The sequence below is a fragment of the Phocoena phocoena genome, chromosome X, assembly GCF_963924675.1.
Source record: "Phocoena phocoena chromosome X, mPhoPho1.1, whole genome shotgun sequence".
Lineage (NCBI taxonomy): Eukaryota > Metazoa > Chordata > Mammalia > Artiodactyla > Phocoenidae > Phocoena > Phocoena phocoena.
This window is the reverse complement of record NC_089240.1, coordinates 10,336,290-10,360,442: the sequence shown is the minus strand read 5'-3', so window position 1 is coordinate 10,360,442 and position 24,153 is coordinate 10,336,290.

Genomic DNA, 24,153 nt, shown 5'->3' with positions numbered 1-24,153 from the left:
AATCAATAACTCTTCCCAAACCATAAAAACTATGGGTCAGTAATGATACTGATGCTACAAATACACAGATTATGAAGATTTAAATGTTGACTCCTCTGTAATCCCCACATCAGAGCTAAAACCAGGAGAATAATGACTAATAGAGGTCAACAACCTTGCACTATAGAGATAGTCATTGAATATTAGTTTCATCTGAAATTGTTGTACACTCCTGAGCTGTTTCTTCTTAGGCCTAAAAAGAGCTGCTATCCCAGGACACTTAAATTAAAGAATCTTAATACCGACAGGACCAGGCCTATGTTGTGGACAATGGTCAGTAGAGGTCGTTTTCCTGAGTTCAAAGACAGGACAGAGAGATATGGCTGAGATATGGGGTGAATCAGGAGCCCATGGGGATGTACTGTCCAAGCTCCAGGATAGGAATGGGCCTCTGGGGTCCCAGGCCACCCACCACGCCCGCCAGAGCAGGATCTTGGCAACATTCCCTGTCAGTGATGAGGCAGCCCTAGCACTTGTCATGCCCCAATGCTGTGTCCTATGTGGGTCCCATGCTCTTGGGACCACACCCACACTCTACAGGTCCATGCTGCAGGGTCCTTGGTGCCTCAGGAGCAGAGACCACACAGCAAGCAGTTCCCTCCCCAACCAGCAGGAGGAGGGGAGGAGAGCAGGGGCACCAGGGGAATCTCACTGAGAAAACAACACCCCAGGGGTGCCAGCGGGGCCAGTGATGATGCAGATGGGGCACAGACCAAGAGATGGAACCAGAGGACCCAAAAGGCAGCTGGTCAGGTCCTGGCTCATCTGCACCCCGGACACCTTTGTCCCTCATACACCCTCTCCTTAAATGCAGATTCTTCAGATGTAAACAGGCAGAGCTTCAGACTGAAAGTCAGCTCTTCCAAAGTGACCGTCAGCAAACACTGCAGGATTCCACTCCAGTGGGTGCCCTGCAGTCGACAACTCAGGGACTGAAGTGGATATCGGTGCCAGGGGCAGTGGGAGGAAATGGGGAGTGAGACTTTCATGGTTGTGGAATTTTGGTTTTGCAAGATGAAAAGTTCTAGGAATAGTGGTGATGGCTCCACGAGAAAGTGAATAGATCTGATGCCTCAGAAGCGTGCACTTAAAATGGTGATGATGGTAAAGGGTATGGGACGTGTGTTTTATTTCACTTAAAATAAATTCTTAAAATAATGTCTTGTTAATTGAGATTCCATTTCGACTCCCCTTCATCACAAACGTCGGAGGCCCAGACACAGTCCCCTACCTTAGGGGCCATCATGGTACCCTCACATGGCACATGGGAGACCATTCTTAAGGGGGGCTAGTCTGTGCTCACCTGACCTCTGTCCAGGCAGACCCAGGCAGTGGTGACCCTCATAGATTAGACATATGATACGATATATTAATATGATACCACCAAGTGTTGTCACTCATTAGAACACAGAGCAGCAACCCACTCAAACATGCCTGACCTCATATGAATGTGAGAAGATTAAGAGAAGAAAAGGTACCACAGGTTAATCAGGGCAACACCCTTAATGCAGAGGTTGGAAATCTCAAAGGGGAAAAGACACACTGCAGGCAAAGGGCACATATAGGGTCTCCCCGTACATGTGATCCTGACCCATGCAGATGTGGTGAGACCCACACATTCTCCACACCCTTTACCTGGGGTCGCACATCCACACTCACCACGGTGACCCCACCTCCCCAGACCGTACACCTAAAGTCACACGTTCTCTCTCAACAGGTGACCCCTCCTACCCAGACCCCTCCACCTGAGTCACATGTCCACAGTCCCAGGGTGAACCGCCCTCCCCAGACTCCCCCAACTGGGGTCACACGTGCACAGTCTCCAGGGCGACCTCACCTCCCCAGACCCTGCACCTGGGGGACATGCCCCCTTGGTCAGGACACCATGGCTCTGCTGGAGGCTCCCCTAATGTGGAAACAAGCTGTGTTCCTGGGACCTCCTGGGATGGGAAAAAGTGGCAGGTGGGTCTCCTCTCCCCACACTTCTCCCAGAGAAGTCCTCCTCTTTTCACTTTGGTTCTGTTGATTTTACCTGTTTTTAAAGCTTTCATGCTAGAGGTGAACACACTACTCGGTTCTGGCAGGCTCAGTCCTTTCTTGTCTCACATACTTGTTGAGATAACTCACAGGACAGCAGGGCTGAAAGCCGAGGGGCAGCTCTGGACGCTTCTGAGTAGGGATGGTAGACTGGAAGGAGAGCTCAGCAGCAGCCTCAGCTGTTACCCATCGGCCTTTTGCCCAATCTGCGTGCCCTGCCATCAATTCACCAGCTAAACCTGCCTCCCTATGCACCATGCACGTGCTGGTGAATTGGAATTATTGCCAGGCAGCGCCCCCTGCGGATTCTCCTTGAGCCCCAGGGAACATGAACCGTGCAGGGATTAAGACTAAGGCCCTGACCATAGCACTGACGCCTGGGAGGACCAGGTAACCACACTCAGAAGAGAAGCTGTTACTTAGACAAGCCCACCTCAGCTCCAGACCCCAGACATCTAAGCACTGACCTTCAGATGCAGGCACGGAGCTTCCCAGTACTGAGGCCAGGCCGGGTCTCTAACCAGGTTCCCATAGTCCTAGCGTACACAGAACATGGTCAGGTCTAAATCTTCTTATTATAGACAACACATGGTCAGCTCTAAACATAATCATTAGGCAGGACAGGCAGAGGTCTAAATCTACCGTGTAGACAGAACTTGATCATGTTTAAACTAGCTTAGGGCTGATCTCATAGGAGGTACAGATCACACACATGGTCTCTCATCTTTGGACAGCCACATCAGGAAACTGAACAAAATCTTTGTCATTAAACGTTTCAACAGGCAAAACAGAAATGTTACCATTATCTCTGGCCACCTGATGGTCAGGATCCACGGGTGAGCCACGAACTTCTCAGACTGCAGCCCAGTCTGCTGCCAGGACAGACAAGAAGGGGCCTGATTCCAGCCTCCCAGGCTTCCAGAAGGAGGCGGCCGCTCTGGAAGCCCAGGCAGGACAGTCCTGCATGGTCCGGGCTGGGATATCCAGTCTGTCCATTCCGCTGGCCGATTCCAGGCGGGGCGCTCAGGGCCGCTGAGAGCCCTGCACTCAGGTCCTGCTTCCCTGCACCGTGTGCGTGTGTGTGTGCGTGTGTGTGTGTGTGTGTGTGTGTGCGCGTGTGTGTGTGTAGAGGGGACGGAGGCTGACGGCTCCCATGGCTCCAGTCCCAGGCACCGCGCTGTCTTCGAGGGGAGGCACGGGGAGAGGTAGGGGCACAGAAGCCGTTGGAGAGGAGAACCCACTGCGGAACTCCTTGCACACTGGCTCGCCCCACCTGGTGACCCGCCTGACCATCGTGGGCTGCATGTCACACCCCAGCCCACACCCCCGAGGGCAGGGCACCTGCTCTTTCAAAAGCACAAGGTCTCACATGAAGGAGACCCAGTGGGGACTGTCACGCCCCCACTCCTGATGCTGAGTTTGGGAGAATGAACCCCCTTGATTGGGCGATGGGACCCTGTGAAGAAAGAGGTGGCAGCCCCATCCAAGTCAGGGCCTGGCTGAGAGATGGGAACACAGGAGCCAAGTGCAGATCCTGGAGGCCAGGCCAACAGGAGGGACACCCCCAGCCTTGGCCGGGCTCTCCAACTGTGACATTGTAGCTTTAGGGGACTTGGGGCAGGTGACTGAATGTGATGGGGGTCTAAACTGGACCCTGAATGGGGCTTAAAGAAGGTGTGAAGGATGTTACTGACACAGCGACAGTCATTGGAAGACAGACTCTGTGTCAGGACATCCTGCTCCATCCATTTAAATCCCTGAGATCCGTGACCTTTATGTGGCTACGCAGGATTGTTAGAGCAGCTGCGTGTGGATATATCTGCAAGTGGTTCCAGCAGACACACAGCTGTGCACACAGGCAGGCACAGCACACACACAAACATATGCAGGTGCACAGCACAAATATATTCACACACTAGCATATGAACACACATGCACGCATATGCCCGTGCACACACTAACGTGAGCAAGGCACACTAACTAACGTGTGCAAGTGCACATACCTATGCACATGCACGGCGTATGTATGCGAACAGGCACATGCACACGCATGTATACAGCACACACACAGGGAATAAAATCTATCCATAAAGTGAATCCGTAAAGCATTAAGCCCTGAACACAAGTGAAGCTGACATGTATTCTTCCCTTTTCTTAGCTTTGATGTTTTTCACAATAAAAAGTTTAAGAAAAAAGTTAATGGCAAATGACTTTTGATTCATAGGAGTTTCTGACGTTATTCCACAAATATTATGACAGGAGAAATGAATGTGGATATAACATGTGTCCACTAATGGATGAATGGAGAAGAAAAACATGGTCCATCAATACAAGGGAATGTTATTCAGCCTAAGAAGGAACGCAATTCTGACACAGGCTGCAGCAGGGATGAACTCTGAGGGCATTATCCTCAGTGATGTAAGCTAGACACAAAAAAAACAAACAGTGCTTGATCCACTCATACAAGGCCCCTAGAGCAGTCGGAAACATAGAGACAGAAAGTAGGATGTTGAGTGCCAGGGGCTGAGGGAGGGACAATAGGTACTGAGGGTTTAATGGGGACTGTTTCAATCTTGTAAGATGAAAAATTTCTGGAGGACAATGGCCGTCAGGTTTGCACAACAGTGCGAATTGCTTCTTGACCCTGAAATGTGCACTTAAAAATGGTTAAGATAGTAAAGTTTACGTTTTGTGTTTTTGATCACAACTTTTAAAACTTTTTAAAAAACAACAGGAAGTAGTCCATGTATACCACAAGATGCACAACTTCACTAACAACCGAGGGATTAAAACCATAAGAAAACTACGTGCACACACCTACCAGAATGGCAGACATGAAGACACAGTATCAAATATCAGCAGGATGTGGAGCAATGGAAAGCCTGGTGCGCAGCGGGGGGTGCAACCACTTGTGAAAGAATCGGGCCTCAGAGAGCAAAGTCCGTGCACACAGACCCACAGTGTTCCTCCCAGCTGAACACAAACCCCCCAGCCCTGCACCAGGACTCACAGACATGGACTCTGCAGCCACAGGAGCCAAACCTGAAGGCCATCACAAGCGGACGCAGAAATAAACCACGCACGCTGCTATGAAGGAATATTCCACAGCAATGGAGTACATTTTGTTTAAAGGTAGTAAAACTATAAAAATTATTTTTTAAAAAAACTATATTCACAAGATGAAAGAATCTATAATTCTGGCACCTAGGGATTGTCGAATGCTCCTAAAAATTGAATGTTGTGGAAATGTTTACTATAAGGAAATTGACATACTCTCTAGGAAGGATGGGGTGAATGGGCCTGCTACATTTTCTACATTGAAGACAATTACAGGTTTTGATTCTACTTCTGTTAAATCAAGTGGGGTTTCATTGGATTTCTGCTACTGCAGAGATAATCAAATTCTGGGTAGGGGTCAGGAGAAAATTAGTCATAGGTGTTGTCGTGTAATAATTACTGCTGAAAGTGTAAATGATCCATTTATCAGTAAGACTGAGAATAGAATAACTGCTCCATTACTTCATATGAGATTGTGTGTGCTACTGTCCCTAGAGCCCCAGTGAGTGAGTATTTTGAATGTGAAGCTCATCCAGATCTGAGGATGGAATAAATGGCTCGGTGTGATATGGCTAATATAAATAGTATGCCTACATTTATATGAATTAGTGGATAAGATATGGGAAGAGGAATTCATGTTGTGAGAGCCAGGGTTAAGGCTAGCATTGGGGCAATACTATATAAATTGATGATGTTGATGGACACAGTGGTTCTTTAATAAGTAATTTGAATGCCTCAGCAATGGGTTGCAATAATCCATGGGGGCTGATGATTGTTGGCCCTTTCTGGATTTGTATATAGCCTAGGATTTTCCATTTAGTTAATATGAGGAATGCTCTGGTGAATTAAATTGGGTCATTTGTGAAAGAATGTTGATTATAAACATATTCTTAGGAAGAGGACTTGAACAAGTGCAGATAAAGGTTTCAGTTTTACATAATTACCGGGCTCTGCCACCGTAACAAACCCGGTTCTACAGTAGGGTATGTATAAATTAATTGAATGTAGATTATATCATCATTTAGTTTGGAGACATTTTGTAAAGTAAGCCGTACTGCTCTTGTCCTTTCATACTGGGAGAAATCTGCAATAGACAGTAAGCAACCAGGATGACTCCAGTCTGAACTCAGGTCACGTGAGACTTTAATCGTTGCACAAACAGACAGTATATAGCAGTTATACCATTGAAATGTCCTGATCCAGCATCAACGTCATAAACCATATTGCCGATATGAACTCTAGAATACAATTACACTGTTATCCCTAGTAAAACTTGTTCCGTTGATCAGTGTTTTAGAAGAACAGGTGATAAAGCATTTTGACTAGCTGGTCTAAATTTTAATCACTCAGAGGTGGTTTGATTCTCCAAAAAATAAATGGCGCACGGGCTCAAGGTGCACCGGCTTCAGTAGTTGTGGCATGCAGGCTCAGTAGTTGTGGCCCACTGGCTTAGTTGCTCCGTGGCACGTGGGATCTTCCCGGACCGGGGATCGAACTCGTGTCCCCTGCATTGGCAGGCAAATTCTTAACCACTGCATCACCAGGGAAGTCCCAGAATTGCAGTCTCCCTTTTAATATACCTTAAGCCCAAAGAATCCATGGAAAATTGTTACAGAAAATAAGACAATAAAATATTGTAAGGACTATAACAGAAGCATATAGTACACAGTTCATATAGACACATCCCAAGCAGTTACAAAGTATATTAAAAGGGAGGCTGCAATTCTATTTTTTTTTATTATTTTTTTAACATCTTTATTGGAGTATAATTGCTTTACAATAATGTGTTATTTTCTGCTTTATAACAAAGTGAATCAGTTATACATATGCATATGTTCCCATATTTCTTCCCTCTTGCATCTCCCTCCCTCCCACTCTCTCTATCCCACCCCTCTAGGTGGTCACAAAGCACCCAGCTGCTCTCCCTGTGCTATGCGGCAGAGGGAGGCTGCAATTTTAAAAGAATGAGATAAATTATACCCACAAACTCCCAATCTTTCCTGAAACGTTGCAATCTGAAACCCTATTGTAGGAAGCAGAAGATTCCAGGAGACATTCTACAAATGAAGGACTCTAAACCCTGTGGTTGGATGAAGAATTCTGGAAGGAAGGTATCCTCACCCAAGCTGAGCAGATTCCTATACTTCTCTAACATCACATCCCTGTAAAAATTCCCATTGATCTTGGGCCAGGCATTCCCAGTCCTCTTGAGAGAAATCTATGGGCACATCCTGGAATGTCAGCAGTCCCTGAAATTAAAAGTACACATGCCATGTGGCCACGGGACGAGTTCATGATGTGACCCAAGAAGAAAACAGCAAGTTAAGAGAACTGGTTTTAATTTAGAAGAGTGTCTTCAATTATCCACAAATATATATATATATATAAATATATATATATTTTTTTTTTTTTTTACAAAGTAACTTTCTCTACCTTATTTCTAACTACAAGAAAAGAGTATGGCATGTGATCCACAAAACCAGTGTAGAGACTATACTTATCTGGAAAGGAAATGATAAAATGATTGTTTCAACAGAGGCATATGCATTTTTGAATGTTTTATTTATATCAAATTGGATAAAATGTGTGTATTTCTCAGACAGAAGAGACATGTCGAGGTGGAAATGTACCTTGCAACTATTCATGGGTACACAAGTACACTGGGGAGATTGTGAAAGTTCTGATTCTGATTCAGTAGGTCCGGTGGGCCTGAGTTCTATTTTTTAAACAAGCTCATTTTTAACTAGTGATGCCACAGTCTCTGATCCATTAACGACAATTGTGAATAGCAGAGACATAATTAGAAAGGTAAAAATCCATAGTTAACTTTGAGCTTAAAGTGTTTTATGGATTTTACACCTTTAATAGGATACTAAGCACAGCAGCAACAATCATTTGTGAATATTTACTCTAGACCGTGTATCTTTCTAACTTTTTTGTGTAGGATTCCAGAATAAAGGCCTGGGCTGCGGTCACAGTGGGCGGGGCCCCCAGGCCGGGCCGCCCCTCCAGTACCCCCGAAGGGGCCCTGCGCTCCTGGCGGCTCCTTTCCCCGGCGCCCCCCTCCCTCCCTCTCGGAAGGCCTCGGGGCAGAGCGGTCCCACCCCCTGCGCCTAGAACGGAGCCCGCGTTTCCGCAGAGCTGGAACTCCCGGCTCTGGGTCTCTTGCCTCCGCGTCGTGGGGACGGCGGGCCGGGTAAGTGGTCGCCGATCCTGCCTAAGAGTTAGCCAGCACTAACTCTCAGCCCTGTGAAGGAGCCTTCTTGGGTGTTCCAACCCAGTCAAGCCTCAGGGTGACTCCAGCCCCAGGTGACACTCTAGGGAACAGAAGAATCACCCAGTGCAGTTCACCTTCATAATCATGAAAAATAATAAATGGTGCTTGTTGTCTTAAACCATTAGATCATTATTATCGTAGGGAAATTCAGAGAGGATTAAGAGCTGAATGGTCTAGAGCAGCACTTTTCAAGGTTTCACGTGCCAACAAATCACCTGGAGACCGTGTTAGAATGAGATTCTGACCCAGCCCATCTAGACGGGGGCCTGAGATTCTGCAGCTGGTGCTGATGCTGCAGGTCGTGGACCACGCTTGAAGAGACAGGGGTCTAGAGGGCACCCTTCCTGGTCCCCGTGTCTCAGAGGCAGGCTTCAGAAGGGTGTTGTTTTCATTTCAGCTAAATGTTTTCATCTGAACAAGTGGAATGTTCTATCAAGAGGAGGTGTGTTTTATTTCCACGGGGCACCCGCCTTGTGCAAGACACTGCCCAGAAACTGATCTCTTCTCTCCCACATGGTGGCTTTCATGAGAGCTGATGACAAAGTCCCTTTGTCCTTCTATTTAGCCGAATGGGCAGAGAAAAGAGTTGCAGAACAGATAATAGGATGAGCGTTACTTTTTTTTTTAAACATCTTTATTGGAGTATAATTGCTTTACAATGGTGTGTTAGTTTCTACTGTATAACAAAGTGAATCAGCTATATGTATATGTATATGTGCATATCCCCTCCCTCTTGTGTCTCCCTCCCACCCTCCCTATCCCACCCCTCTAGGCGGTCACAAAGCACCCAGCTGATCTCCCTGTGCCATGGTCACAAAGCACCCAGCTGATCTCCCTGTGCCATGCGGCTGCTTCCCACTAGCTATCGGTTTTACATTTGGGAGTGTATACATGTCTATGCCACTCTCCCACTTCGTCCCAGCTTACCCTTCCCCCTCCCCATGTCTTCAACTCCATTCGGATGAGGGCCACTTTTGAAGAGATCACCCCCATTTCACACCCAGCTGTGCAATCTAGGGCTGCATGCCTAGAGCAATATGCAGAAATACACATAGGGGAAAAGAGCACCAGAGTTTGCATCAAATGTATGGACTTGGTCAGAAGGTGCTAGTAGGTCTTATTCACTTTAAAACCCTCACAAGGCTCCCATCCACATTCAGGGCAAAATCCCAAGTCCCACAGAGTCCCAATGAAGCTCCCTTCCCCTCCCCCACCTCCCCTCCTACCACGCTCGCTGTCTCTTGCTCTCTCCGCAGACCCAGGCCACAGTGGCCCTAGGACAGATTCCGGGACACTCCACGGACGGTCTCCGTCCCCTTCTGCCCTCCACTTAGAGCCCTCTTCCCCCAGATATCCTTGCACCTGACTCTCCCACCTCCCTCAGGCTGCTCAGGGGCCACGGTCTCAGCAAAGCCTTCTAGAACCATCCTCTTACAATTATAACCCTCCCTACCCCAGGCTCTCGCTGTCACACCTCTCCATGGCATTACCCCTCGTCTTCCCTGCTATGAACCTGTTACCACTTACTCTGTTCATGACTAGAATATAAATGCTGGATGGGAAGGGAAGTTTGTCTGCTTTGTTCACTGCTGTAGCCTAGAACAGCGCCTGACACATGGTAGGCGCTCAAAAGTTTGTTTTGTTTGAGTGAACAAGTAATAACATTTTTAAACTGGGCCATTGAGACACTTAAAGAGAAAGTCCACGTCTGCACTGTCCAATACTGTCCAATACGGTAGCTGTCTTAGCTCGGGCTGCTGTAACAAAACACCACAGACTGAGAGGCTTAAATAACAAATATGCATTTCCCACAGTTCTGGAGGCTGCAAGTCCAAGATCTAAGTGCTGGCAGATTCGGTGTCTGGTGAGGGCCCTCTTCCTTGTTCACAGACGGCCATCTTCTTGTATCTTTACACGGCAGAGAACAGAAAGCAGCGAGCTCTTCTGTGACTCTTGTAAGGGCACTAATTCCATTCATGAAGCTCTGCCCTCATGACCCTCATCCATCCTAATGACCTCCCAAAGGCCCCACCTCCTAAGAGCATCACATGGCGGGACAGGATTCAACAGATGAATTTGGGGGGCAAACATCCAATCCATAACAGTAGCCGTTAGCCCCACACGTGGTGACTGAGCACTTGAAATGGGTCCAAACTGAGATGTGATATAAGTATCAAATACACACTGGATTTTGAAGACTTAATACAAAAAAAGAATGCCAAATATCTCATTAATCTTTTTAATACTGATCACTTGCTAAAATAATAATATTTTGGATATCCTGGGTGAAATAAAATATATTATTCAAATTACATAAATTTCACCTGTTTCCTTTTACTTTCTCAATTAAGATGCTAGAAAATTCTAAATGTAGCTCACGTTATGTTTCTCTTAGACAGTGCTGGGCTACGTGCTTATCTTTAACACCCACACAAGGAGTCATATACAGAACTCAGAGACGTGCCGTTAGTGAGTTTGTCTGGTAGAAGGAAAAGAGAAAGAAAAATCAAAGGGATTACTTGATATTTGGTTCTCCTCTCAAGAGGTTGGCAAAATATTGCCCCCAGCTCGGAGAGGATGAACTGACTGGTGGAAGAACTTGATTTGGCAAATATAAAGATGTATCTGCTGTTAGTTGCACATCTGTAATACACCTGGCTACATTTTTATGCATTCTGCATATATTAACCAATTATCAAAAATATTTTGTGGGGCTTCCCTGGTGGCGCAGTGGTTGAGAGCCCGCCTGCTGATGCAGGGGACACGGGTTTGTGCCCCGGTCTGGGAAGATCCCACATACCGAGAAAAAAAAAAAAAAAAAAAAAATATTTTGTAATTAGCCACTTAATCAAAGAACCGTAACTAGATATTTTAAATTTGAAATTGGATATAAAGAAATCTGGATGGATCCTCATCTGCTCAGCATTCCTCATGATTGGGTCTACCTGTACTTTCAATGGGGCAGAAAAGTAGAAGCAGTTATTGAAGAGGTGTAGTTTTTATTTTTTATTCATTAAACAAATATTTTTACCAGGTACAGTTCTGGCCATGCATGAAACAGACAAAAATTCTTGTCCACATGGAACTTTCATTTTAATGGGGCAGATAATAACCAATAAACAAAGTGGATTGGGTGAGTTATAAGTGATGTGGAGAGACAGTTTTAGGGAAAGGAGCACAGGGAGTGCTGTGGCGGTGGGAAGATGGTTGGTGAAGTCCTCTTTGATGAAGTGATACTGGAGCTGAGAGGGAGCCTTGACCATTGAGGGAGGGAAGGGCTGCCAGGTGGCGGGGACAGCATGTGCAAAGGCCCTGAGGAAGGGAGAGCCAAAGATGCAGCATTGGCTTCGAGTGAAATGGGGGGCCTTTGGGGGCTGTTGAGCAGAGGCATGACATGGTCGTTCTTCCTTCTTGAGAAAATTACTCCACTTGCTCTGTGAAGAAGAGGCTGCAGGGGGGCCCAGGCAAAAGCAGGGAGACAGATGAGAAGAATCTGGATTAATCTACTAGGAAAGACTGTACCTGGGAGCAGGGTTGGGCAGTGGGAGTGGTGGGAAATGATCGGATTTGGGATGTATTTGTTTCTCCTTTGATTTCCTTAGAAGCTGAGTGGAGGAAGCAAAGAGTTAGGAGAAAGGTATCGTGCGTGACATTATCTTGGGGTAAACTTTGGATGTTTTTGTCCCAGGAAATTGCAAGCATATCCTTGTGCAAGCTAATGGTGGGATTTGGAATTCAAGCTGGTTTGCCTGACTCAAAGCTCTGTAGTTTTTCTCTTCAACCATACACCTGTTTCAATGATGAAGACTTAAAGTAAACGTGAGATAAAGACCGTTTAGATTTCATGCAAGTGACAAATCATGGTATTTGACAAAGGTCACAGGAAGGATTTTCATGTTTACTAGGCTGGAATAAATATGCATTGTGACTGGCAAAATGCTAGGCTCACATTCAGTGCTTAATAAATATCTATGGGTGACAAAATGCTAATTAATGATTTAACATATTTTGAAACAGAAGTGCATAATGAAACATGTTATTTATGGAAGGAGATTTCCAAAATACCCATGAATGACCTTGAACTTGATTCTCCTCCATCTTGTTCCCTTTACTCTCTTCCATATAGAATGGTGAACACTGAAATTTTCTGATTTTGTGTATTTGTTCTTTTCTGTAAGTACCTTCCTAAGAACTTTAAAGTTTTCTAAGATATTCTCTGGAAGGAAGGAAAGAAGGAAGGAGCAGATTGTGCCTCAGATTCTGCCTAGTGCCATCCAGGAGGTCCCCTTCCCCCAATGCATCTCTGCTGTGAGGATTTGGGGGGCTACTCATCCAAGCAGCTGTGGAGCCTCAAACCCGACATCTGTTGTCCTGAATCCCCCCAGCCTAGGAACAACCTGGCCACATCCCTGAGGCCGAAATGAATGAATGGAACTGGGAGTAAATGTATTCCAATGTCTGCTCTAAAAACGATTTAAAGACTTCTAACAAGAAAGAGAAAAGAAATCTAGATCATTAGTGGGTAGATGCCCCATATGAAAACTTCTAAGAAATCAAGGTGCTTTAATTCTCAGAACTGTTATTTTCTAAAACCATCATTCCTTGTTAAAGTTTTCCTATATGAAGAAAATCTGAGATTAGGGTTTCTCAGCCATGGCACTCTCAATATCTTGGGTAGGATAATCCATTGTGGTAGGGCCGTCCTGTGCATTGTGGGGTGTTAAGCAGCATCCCTGGTCTCTACCTACTAGATGTCAGTAGCCTCTACCCCTGCCCCATTTTGACCAGCAAAAACGTCCCCAGACATTCCCAAGTGGCCCCTGGGGGCAAAACCACCCCAGTTGAGAGCCACTGCTATAGTTATAGATATAATTATAGATACAGATATATTATGGATATAGACATTCACAGAAAATGGACTGAAAGCTCTTTTCACAAGCTACCCTAGAAGGTAAGGGAGGAGTTCAGCAAGCAGAAGGCCTGCATTTTATAATTTCGAAACCACTGTTTTGAATAGTTTTTGTAAGCCTCTAGCACCTCTGTAATTTAAAAAGACTTCAAGAAACTCGACATCCGCTCTGACTCTTTGCCCTAAGCTAAGATTTCCAAGTGAAAGCAGCCTGTTTAAACACCTGAGAAAGTCGATAAGAACCTCATTTGAGACTTGGAATTTGGAATTGCTCATTCTTTAAAAGTCATTAAATTTGCCTGCAGAATCGTTCCTTTTGCCTTGGTAATTCTCCAGGCTGCTGAAATACCACATTTGCAAAAGTACACCCACGATATAACCTATCCAGCTTTTTTCCTCCATTGAGGCTCACCCACGCAGGCATCCTGTGGAACCAGACAGCAAAAGCCAAAGGCACTAATGAGGACAAAGCAGGACATCAGCTGAGCACTGCCGGCAGACATAGGGCCATGTCCCTTTCAGTACACGTGTATCTGAAAAGCCCATAGTGAAAGCCACTACTGAAAGATGACCAAAGTAGCAAACTCAATGGGGATATTGATGGGCACTTGTCCCTCCCCTCCCAAGACACACTACACTGGCTTCATTCCTCTACTAACAAAAACCATAAGCTTCTCATATTTTTCGTAAAATTCTCCATGTCCTCCTTGTTTACTGTCAACACAATTATTCACGATTCATAAGGTACACTTTGAAAATTACTTTACCCAGATCTGTTACAGCTCTGATTCTAATCACAGTATTTTTTAAACTGACATGTATAAAAAAGTTATCCAACTGTATTTTTTATAAAGTAAATTAGATATAGTTTCTCCGCTTTTCCCTTTACTATTGAAAGGGACAAAGGAGTGACATTGGGTAGCCAGGATTGGAACATGTCATAAAACGCTTGGGAAATTTTTTAAGATGAGCCAGTGGGCAGATTTTGGTCAAGATGGCAAGACTGTAAGTTCACAGCTTGAGGGCTTCTTAGTTCTAAACGTTTTACCTTAAGTTAAAGATATAAACTATATTAGGAAACATAAAGCCAATACTCAAGAGAAGCAGGGCAGAAATGGAACAGAAGTAGACATTGGTGATCCAGGTGGAGCCTAGGTCAAGAAAAGGAAGAGGCGACAGGAGTTGGGGGTGTATAAGGGAGTAGCAGTGCCCACAGGAGCCAAGGTGCAGAACCTGGTTTGGCCTAAATGGGAAAAGAATTTGAAAAGGAATTGATACTTGTATGGGTATAACTGAATCGCTTTGCTGTACACCTGTAACTAACACATCATTGTTAATCAACTATACTCCAATATAAAATAAAAATTAAAAAAAAAAAAAGAACTTGGTTTGTTGGTGGCTCTCCCAGCCAAGCCAGGGGGATTGACACCTGCCCCCTGTCGACTCCAGCCCTGGTGAGTGAATGTGTGGAGTTGACATCTGTGTCCAACAAGTCTACCAACTTCCTGGAGAGACAAGATGGTCTACCAGGTACATTTCCTCCCATCAGCCCCATAGCCCTCTTTCATAGCGCCCTACTTCTGTCGTGTTTCAGTGGTCCTTAAACTGTCTCCCTGCTTTTCAAGCTTCCTTATGAGATGAATTTAATGAATTCTTTCAAAAATTACTCCATTACACCATCATGTGGCTCCAAAACCTTATTAGCTCTCCACCGGTAATAATGTCCACGCTGTTTCTCGTTCTCCTCCCGTTCAAAGCCTTCCATATACTGGCCCAGACCTGAGAGCTCTAAAAATGAAGCCTAGCGTGGGACACTCTGCTCTTGACTCTCAAGAAAGCGATCAGTCCCATTCCTCAGTGAAGAGAGGTTGAAGAGCGTCTCTGCGGCTGTACTTCCCAGCTCCCGTTCCCCTTGGTGGTCCTCAAGGGACCATAACTTTGCCACCCCCAGTCCAAGGGGTTTGAGTAAGGCTGACACCACGCCGAGCAGCCAGGGACAATCCCAGGGTATTCTATCCCTGGGTGTGAGTGACTTGGGGAGAGGCACGGACCAAAGTCAAAGCCAACCCCTGCGCTGGGGTTTCAACTATCGGGAAAGAGTAGTTCCCTTGGCTGAGGTTGCTGAGCTGCAAAGACAGAAGCCTGGGAAAGCTTGGCAGCCACCAAAAGCACACCTGAGAATGAAGAAGCTACAAAGGAAAGCCCAGCTGAGAGAGAGAGAGTCAGAGAGAAAGCTTGCCGACAACACGATTGAACGACTTCATAGAGCAGCAGGGTCAAAGGAGGGAGCAATTAGGAAAATAGGAAACGCACAAGTCCACCAAGGACGCTACTCTCTGGACGCAACTGCTGCCGATACCTATTTACGTACACTTTTGCTTTCTACTTTCAGAATGTGTTTGAGTTCTCATTGCCACTGAGCTGCAGCCCTCTCGGGGTTCACTTCCTCTAACTCTGCCTGCTTCACCAACAGTTTTTATATCTAAAACATCTAACATGTCAACTCCTCATTAATGATAGCTTCCAGAGAAAAAAAGAATCAGCCTCCTGCTGCTGGCTCTGACTTTCAATCTAGTACCTGCAAGAAGAAACGGGATTTTGCATCTGAGGGTTTTTTTCCTATCCAAATCCCAAAGTACCCTCTCAGCCTTTCCCTTCTGCTCCCACTCTCTGACAAAGATGTATGAAAGAGGTCTGGTCTTCATTAGACCCACCACATACCCATTGACACTCCTCTTCTTAGACACTCAGAGCTCGTAAGAAAGTCCAGTTTTACAGAAGGCTAAAGATGATACTGAAACTCAGCGGTTCTCAAGCAGTGGTCCTTGGCCTAGCAGCATGAGCCTCACCAGGGAACTTGTTAGAAATGCAAACTCTCAGGCTCCACCCCAGACCTACTGAATCTGTGTCTTCACAAACCCTCCTCCATTTGATGTTGATACCCTAACATTTGAGACCCTGCTCTAACTAGTGCCTTCCTTCAACTTCCGGTTGTTTGGATGCACCCAAGTATTCCCTCCAGAGGTCATACCATTTGTTTACATTTCCACAAAAAAATGATACATTCAGAAGTTTAACTTAGTGTTGAATTCACTCAAAGAGCAAAGTGGACCAAGCTTTCCATTTTGTGATGAGTTCAGTGAGGTCCACGGTCTTTGTGAACTCTGAGTACTATGCTAGCGGCTCTCAAACTCGACTGTGTATCAAAATCACCTTGTACTACAGATTGCTGGGCTCTTCCCCCCAGAGTTTCTCAAACAGTCTGTCTTAGGTCGGCCTTGAAAATTCGCATTGCCAACAAATTCTGTGGGATGGTGATGCTGTGTGGCAGGGACCACACTTTGAGAACCACTGGGCGAAACAAACATAAAACATTATCATCATGAGTTTCTTTAAAGAGACAGAGGGTGATACTCTGGCTTGGTAAATTGTAAAGCGCCCTCATGATCCCTTTCCCCGGCTCCCCTTTCCCCGGCTCCCCTTTCCCCTTCCATTCCTGGCTGCCCACCCTTCTTGTAACCCATCTCTCTATAGAGTAAAAATGTTACAACAGATAATATAGTTTCCTTAACCTTTTGCACCTAGAGCAGGGGTTGGCAAACTTTTTATATCAAAGACCGGAAAGTAAATGTTTTAGGACTTACTGCTAAATGGTCTCTGTTGCAAACACTCAACTCTGCCACCGGCATTAGGTAAACAAATGGGCAATGGTGTGTTCCAATAAAACTTTACTTATAAAAACAGTTGAAGGGCAGGATTTGGTCCCAGGGCCATAAATGGCTGGCCCCTAATATAAAACAATGGCTCTAAAGTGTGGCCTGAGACCAGCAGCGGCACCAAGTGGTTACTTATCAATAGAAACGCGAATTCTCAGGCTTACCTCCAAACCAACTAAAGCAGGAAATCTGAGGGTAGAATCCAAGAATCTGTTTTAACGAGACTTCCAGGTGGTTTGGATGCTGACTCAACTTTGAGACTCACTAGTCTAGAAGAGTTTTCTTAGCCTTGGCTACACATTAGAACCCCCTGGGCCTACCCCAGACCACTGACATCAGACCCTAGGGGCAGGACTCAGGCGTCTGTTTTTAACGGTCCCAGTGATTCTGACATGCACCCATTCTTATGACACAAAGACCTAAAAGGACTGTTGGATTCTCCTTTCTTCTCCAAGTATACTGAGATGGGGCTATGGCGATCATGTCTGTGCCCTAGTCATCTCGTTTCCATTGTGTGGAACTGACTTCAAAACTATTTAACCCATTGATTTCACAGGGCATTTTTTTCAACCACTTAATATGGGCTCTGAAAGATCAAAGCTCAAAGCCATCGCTGGGCCCATCTGTGGTCATTTGTTGTTCTTGGCAGAAGGTGGAAAAAACACATGCCCTCTGGAAACACAATCTCAAGATAAGAGCTGGGGGATAGGATGCATACTCTTTTCTGAACATAAATAGATCAATGATATAATTTTTCCCTATTCCCTCCCCCCACCCCCATTCAGTTTTTACACTGAGAAATACGAGGTGAAATTTCTTTGGCTTAAAGACAGCTTTTGCTTTTAAAAGTCTGATTAAACATGAAGCCGCCACCCTTTCTTAGGGTCCATCACCCATAGGACACCTCTGTTTGGGCAACGCCATGACAGATGGGACTCACAGAGCAGCCAAGATTGAGTTTCAGCATCGAGAGCTGACTTCACAGTTGAGAGTTGTTCGGAAACTCTCAAGAGGCTCATCTGAGTTAGATTTTGTAACTGCTTTTGGCATCTGTCCTTTAAATCCCTTCTACTCAAAGTGTGGTCCTTTGACCTGCAGCATGGGCATTACCTGGGAGCTTGTCAGAAATGTAGAACCTTGGGCTCTACCCGAGGTGCACTAAGTCAGAATCTGAACTTCAACTAGACTCTCAGGGGAAAGTGTGCACACTGAAGTTTGAGACGCACTGCTTTAAACGAATCTGTGCAGAAATGCAATAGGTGAGGGATTTTGTAAAGGGAAGATAAAAATAGAGCTGAGAATGTAGTCTGAGAGCTACCAGATTGAGTAGTGAAGTGCTACGTCAAGTTATATATATCCCCAAACTGAGCAACAATCATCAGATTTCATGGCTTTCTTTAGGCCCTAGGGGTTACTATGACGAAATGTTTTAAAATACTGGAAGCACAATCATGACTCTAGCTTTAAATTCTAAGGGAGACGGAAAATGAGGCATAAACATGAGGTGAACTTTCATGGTCGGAATGCAGAAAGGGTCACTACCACTATGGATGTGAGTGATTTTACATTACAGGTCAGTGATTTCACATGACATTACACTGAGGAGGCCGACTACACTTGATAGATGAGGGCTTGTGGATCCCACTTTTTCTTTTTGAGGAGGGGGAAAATAAATTGGCTGAACCATATCCATTCAGTGCTGTTGCAGTGAATTACAGTAAGTTTAGATCAATAGAGAACTTTATGATGCATTCAGCTTTTTATTTTTATGAGAAAATGTTTGAGACAGCCAAGCACTGCATTACTAAGGCCAACACAGTGGCGTTGTCAAATATGGAAACACAGGATGGAATTTGCCAGTGGTCCTCGAATAATTGGGTGGTGAAAGAGATGGTCTACTTGTACACATAATTGACACCCAGTCAATGCTTGTTCAAAAAACAATAGTAGTAGCTCCCATTTCTGAAGGCTTTACTGTGTTTAGGCGCTGTTCTAGCACTTTCCATGTCACAATTTGTTTCATTCCATCAACTCTGTGAAGGAAGTGTTATTACGATTCTATTTTACAGTTGATAAGCATTCATAATGTGAACAATTTACCCACCTGATAAGGGGTGGAACAGGGGACCAGAGATAAGCAGTGGGTAGCAGAGTCCACGTAAGTAACTACTATTCGACATCACCTCATGGATGAGCGATGCCATCAGAACTTGGAAGTCAGACAAAATCTGGGCAAGGAGAAGGAATTGGATCTAAGAGTCAGCAAGGTCAGAGATGGGACTGGATGCTTACATTTTCAGGGAGATGGGTCTAGGTATCTCTCTCCTCCTTGTTTTCTCATTCATTTTCCAACCTTTTCTGAACTCTCCCTTCATCTTCTGCCCTTCCTCATTTTTGTCTTGCCAAGGCCCTTCTTTTCCAGGGCTCTTATGTTTTAAATAAAAAGAATTCAAATACACACAGTTATTATTGTTCAAGTTGGCATAGTGCTAACTGTTCCCCTGTGAATAGGTTGTATCTTGATCCATAAAAGGAAACAATCTTTACTACTGGTTTCTTGTATTCTGCACCTATAACCAGCACTTAATCTGTTTCTTGATTGATACATTATTACAGCTAAAATGTTAATAGCCAGCAATAGCTTAAGGTTTTGCTTCTCAAACTTTCCCACCTCTGGCAGAAAGATTCTACGGTGGCTCTCATGATCCCCACTTCCTGGTGTTCATGTCCTTATATAATTCCCTCCCTTGAGTGTAGGTGGGACATGGGGCTTGTTTCTAAGCAACAGAATATGGCAAGGGTGATAGGATGTCTGTGATTACACAGATGTGATTGTGTTGCAGAAGATTTTAATGTCTTCCTAAGAGACTCTCCCTCTCTCTTGTTGGCTTTGAAGAAACAAGGTGCAATCTTGTGTGCTGTCATATGGAGAGGGCCACACAGCGAGGAGTGGAGGGCAGCCTCCAGCCAACAGCCCACAAAAAACTGAGGCCCTCGGTCCAGCAACCCACAAGAAACTAAGTGCTGCCAACAATTATGTGAGCTTGGAAACAATCCTTCTCCAGTTGAACCGTCAGATGAGAACTGCCTTCTCTCATCCTCAGAGAGCCCTTCTTTAATTATTTATCGTCTGAACCTCAACCACCCCTGCTTCCCAATTAATCCCTTCCCCAATCTATGGGGTTTGGTTTCATCTTATGATTCACTGTCATTTCCCACCTGGATAACTGTAGATAAAATATGCTAATCTACAACAGTCTCCTCCAGTCTGACTTTCTCAGTTTAAACACCACCCCAGGAGGTTGCAGGGCCTTAGTGGAACAGTCTGGAATGGACGGACTTTGGCACTCATTTGACACCCTCTGCTATGCTAGGATGAGGTAAAAATAGGTCTTGAACAAAACACATCTCCCATGGATGAACCCAATTTATTGTAGACAATATATTTCAGATAAGAAAAACATTTTCCTAAAGGCAATGTAATCCACAAGGATTTTCCTTGCCCTCAATGGTGCCAGACTTTTACTTTATTAATTAGAACACCTTTGTTCCCCATATGCAAGCTCTAGGTGCATACTTTACATAGCTAGACATCACCATAAATAAAATAGCCTCTGACACCAAATGTTAACCCCTAGCAGCACAAAGAATCAGCAGAAGCTATGAAATGAAAGTATTCTTTAACACAATCAAACTTTTTCAGCCAGGATATCCTCCTCACACATCTAAGCGGAATGGTTGCGTTACAAGCTCGGTCATCACTTGTCCAGAGCAAGTTACCAGGGAATGTATATGGTTTTCACACCATAGTCATGCTACATATATAAAATGCTCATGTGTCATCTTGTTATAATGACCTTCCAATCAAGAAAAGAAACTTTCTTAGCAAAGATACTAACAACTCACTTATTTTAATTCTCTTTCTCTTCTGTGATCAACAGGCAATCAGTATGGAGTCTCTGTTTTGCCAGGGCCTATAATTTTACAGTCTGCCAGGCCAATTTGACTCTCACAGGGGGTGGTGAGTGGGTTTTAAAAGCATTTCAAACACATTAGAGCTAAAGAGAATACTTTTAGAGCAAGCAAGACAGTAATTTTCTAGACTCTCCCTTCACACAAGGAGGAAAGCCAATCTGTCATAATTACACAGAAAAATACGTAAAATGAATTTCTATTCTCCAGTGACTCTTCCAAAGTGAGTCATGCTGTTCGGTAATCATATGCATGGTGCAGTTCTGTTTCCTTTTGTGTTGCATTCGAAATGTCTCATTTATATAAGTCCTAAGCATAATGATAAGAGCCAGTAGCATCTGGCCCCTCTTTCCTCATACTTCTGCTCTCCGGGTTCAAACCACACTGACCGCTCAGTTCCTTGGTCATACTTTTGTCCTGCCTGCTCCAGGGCCTAAGCACGCAGTCTTCCCTTTGCCTGGAATCCTCTCCCCTTGCTGCCCCTCTAGTGCCTAGTTACCCTTCATAGCTCAGTTCATACATCACTTCCTCAGGCGAGCCTAGCCCCACCCCAGGCCTAGGTCAGCTTCCTTGGTCATATGCTTTCATACAAGAATTTTTGTTTCTTTCTTGTTTGGTTTGCGATCATCCACTCATTGGTGTATTTATTTGATGAATGCTTGAATCCCTCATGTAATTGTAAGTTCCATGAACGCAGGAAGCAGGCCAATGTTTTCTGCTCTCTTCCTCAGCATGTAGTAGGTGCTGCGTACTTGCTACATCAGCTAATGAATGCCTGCATGCTGGCTTGGGGGATGGGTTTGTGCACTGGACCGGGAACGATGTGCAAGGAGACTAAACAAGAGTGGAGGAGATACAGTGGGGACGGAAGGAACAGGAAGGTGTTAAAGAAAGTTCTTAGGGAGTGAAGGGGTAAAGGTGGAGTTACAGCAAGAGAGGGACTAAAATGAATCAGAGGAAGAACCAAGGAAACCACTTGAGTTGATGGCCATGCAAACTGAAGACACTAAAAGAGAGACCCATGAGTTTTGGAGCTATTTTATAAGACTGTTGCCAGATCGGACTGATCCAACAATGCAGGGCCTTAGGGAGCTGCCAGCAAGGCAGTTCCAGCTAGAGTTATGTGGCCTTGTACACGACCAGCTAGGGGGGTCATTGGTCCTTCAGGGCCTAGAGTTTCTGGTCCTTGGGGATGAGGCAGAATAAAATGAAGATGAACCAAGTCAAGCTGACTTTGTAAGGCATTCAATGAACACTGACTGAGTGTCTTCTGGGCACTCCATGAGATTTTGGAGTGACAAAGATAAATAAATGAAGAAATTGCCTCTGCCTTGAGAAATGTTTACCCTAGTCCAGGAAACGAAAAAAATATGGAATATGAATATATATATATTTATTATACATACACACATTAAAACATATTATATAGCTGTACATAGACACAAACACATATATAACACAAATAGTTGTAACACAGGTTAGTGTCAGAGTTAAATATGTTTAAAATGCTTTCAAAGCACTAAAAAAGGGAGGGGTTGGCCCTTCAGTGCAGTGAGGTGGAAATACTAAAGTTCTTACGCACATGGTGACATTGATTGGGAAATGAGGCTATTTGCATGAACCACCCAAGTACCAGCACCAGGAAGTCCCCGAAACTTCCAGCTTGCTTTCTAAGACTGAGGTGAAAATTCACAGCTAATTTTGGAAGCCCAGTGTCCCTCCCTTCTAATACTCCTGGCTCTGCTGAATCCATGGCCTGTCTCTGCTATTCACCCCTGTGCACGGCCACCCTTTTCTGCATTGGGTGGTCCTGCTGCCTTTTCCATTCAAGCAGTGCTCCCAAGTCAATAGACTGTATTGAATGCTTTGGGCAATGGCAGTGAATGTGCATGTGTGTGTGCGTTGATTACGTCATAGACCAGGGTAACAAGCAACTTAAAATGGGATATTAGACCACCTTATGTTTAAAACTCCTTCCCTCTTCTTGCCACTAAGGAGCCACCATTGGTCAGCACTTGTATTCCACTTCCAGCCACAATATTGTCATTCTTACATTTATGACTCCTCTCCCCTACTCATGATCTTCTTAAGGACTGGGAACAGTATTATTTTAATTAATAGCAATCACCGGGTCATATGATAGCTAGAGCTACCATGTTCCAGCAATCCCACTCCTGGGCACGGATTCGAAGAAAACCGTAATTCGAAAAGATACATGTACCTCAATGTTCACTGCAGCACTACTTACAATAGCCAGGACATGGAAGCAACCTAAATGTCCATCAATGGAGGAATGGATAAAGAAGATGTGGTACATATATACAATGGAATATTACTCAGCCACAAAAAAGAATGAAATAATGCCATTTGCAGGGACATGGATGGACTTACAGAGTGTCATACTGAGTGAAGTAAGTCAAAGACAAATTATCATATGACATTATATGTGGAATCTAAAAAAAAATGGTACAAAGGAACCTATTTACAAAACAGAAATAGAGTCGCAGATGTAGAAAAAAAACTTGTGGATACCAACGGGGAAGTGGGGGGAGGGATAAATTGGGAGGCTGAGATTTATATATAGTACTGTGTGCATGTTAAACAGATAACAAATAAGAACCTACCGTATAGCACAGGGAGCTCTACTCAATACTCTGTAATGATGTATATGGGAATAAAAATCCAAAAAAGGTGGATATATGTATATGTATAACTGATTCACTTTGCATACAACAGAAACTAACAACACTGTAAATCAACTATACTCCAACAAAAATAAAAAAATAAATAAAAGAGTTATCTCTTAAAAAAAAAGCAATCACTTACCTAGTGCTTCCTAAATGATGACACTGTTTCAAGTGCTTTATATATTTCGATACCAAGGCCCCTGTCAGAAACCTTCAGAACTACATATGCTCAGACTGCAGGATTCGGGGGATTTTTAATAGGTAATATGGTACCTGCACTATGTAGTACCAAACATCACCAGCAGGGTTGGGGGCAACATCATAGAATGAAATGAATTTGGGGGGGAGGGATAAATTAGGAGGTTCGGATTAAAATATACACACTACTATACATAAAACAGATAACCAACAAGGACCTACTGTATAGCACAGGGAACTATACTCGGTATCTCGTAATAA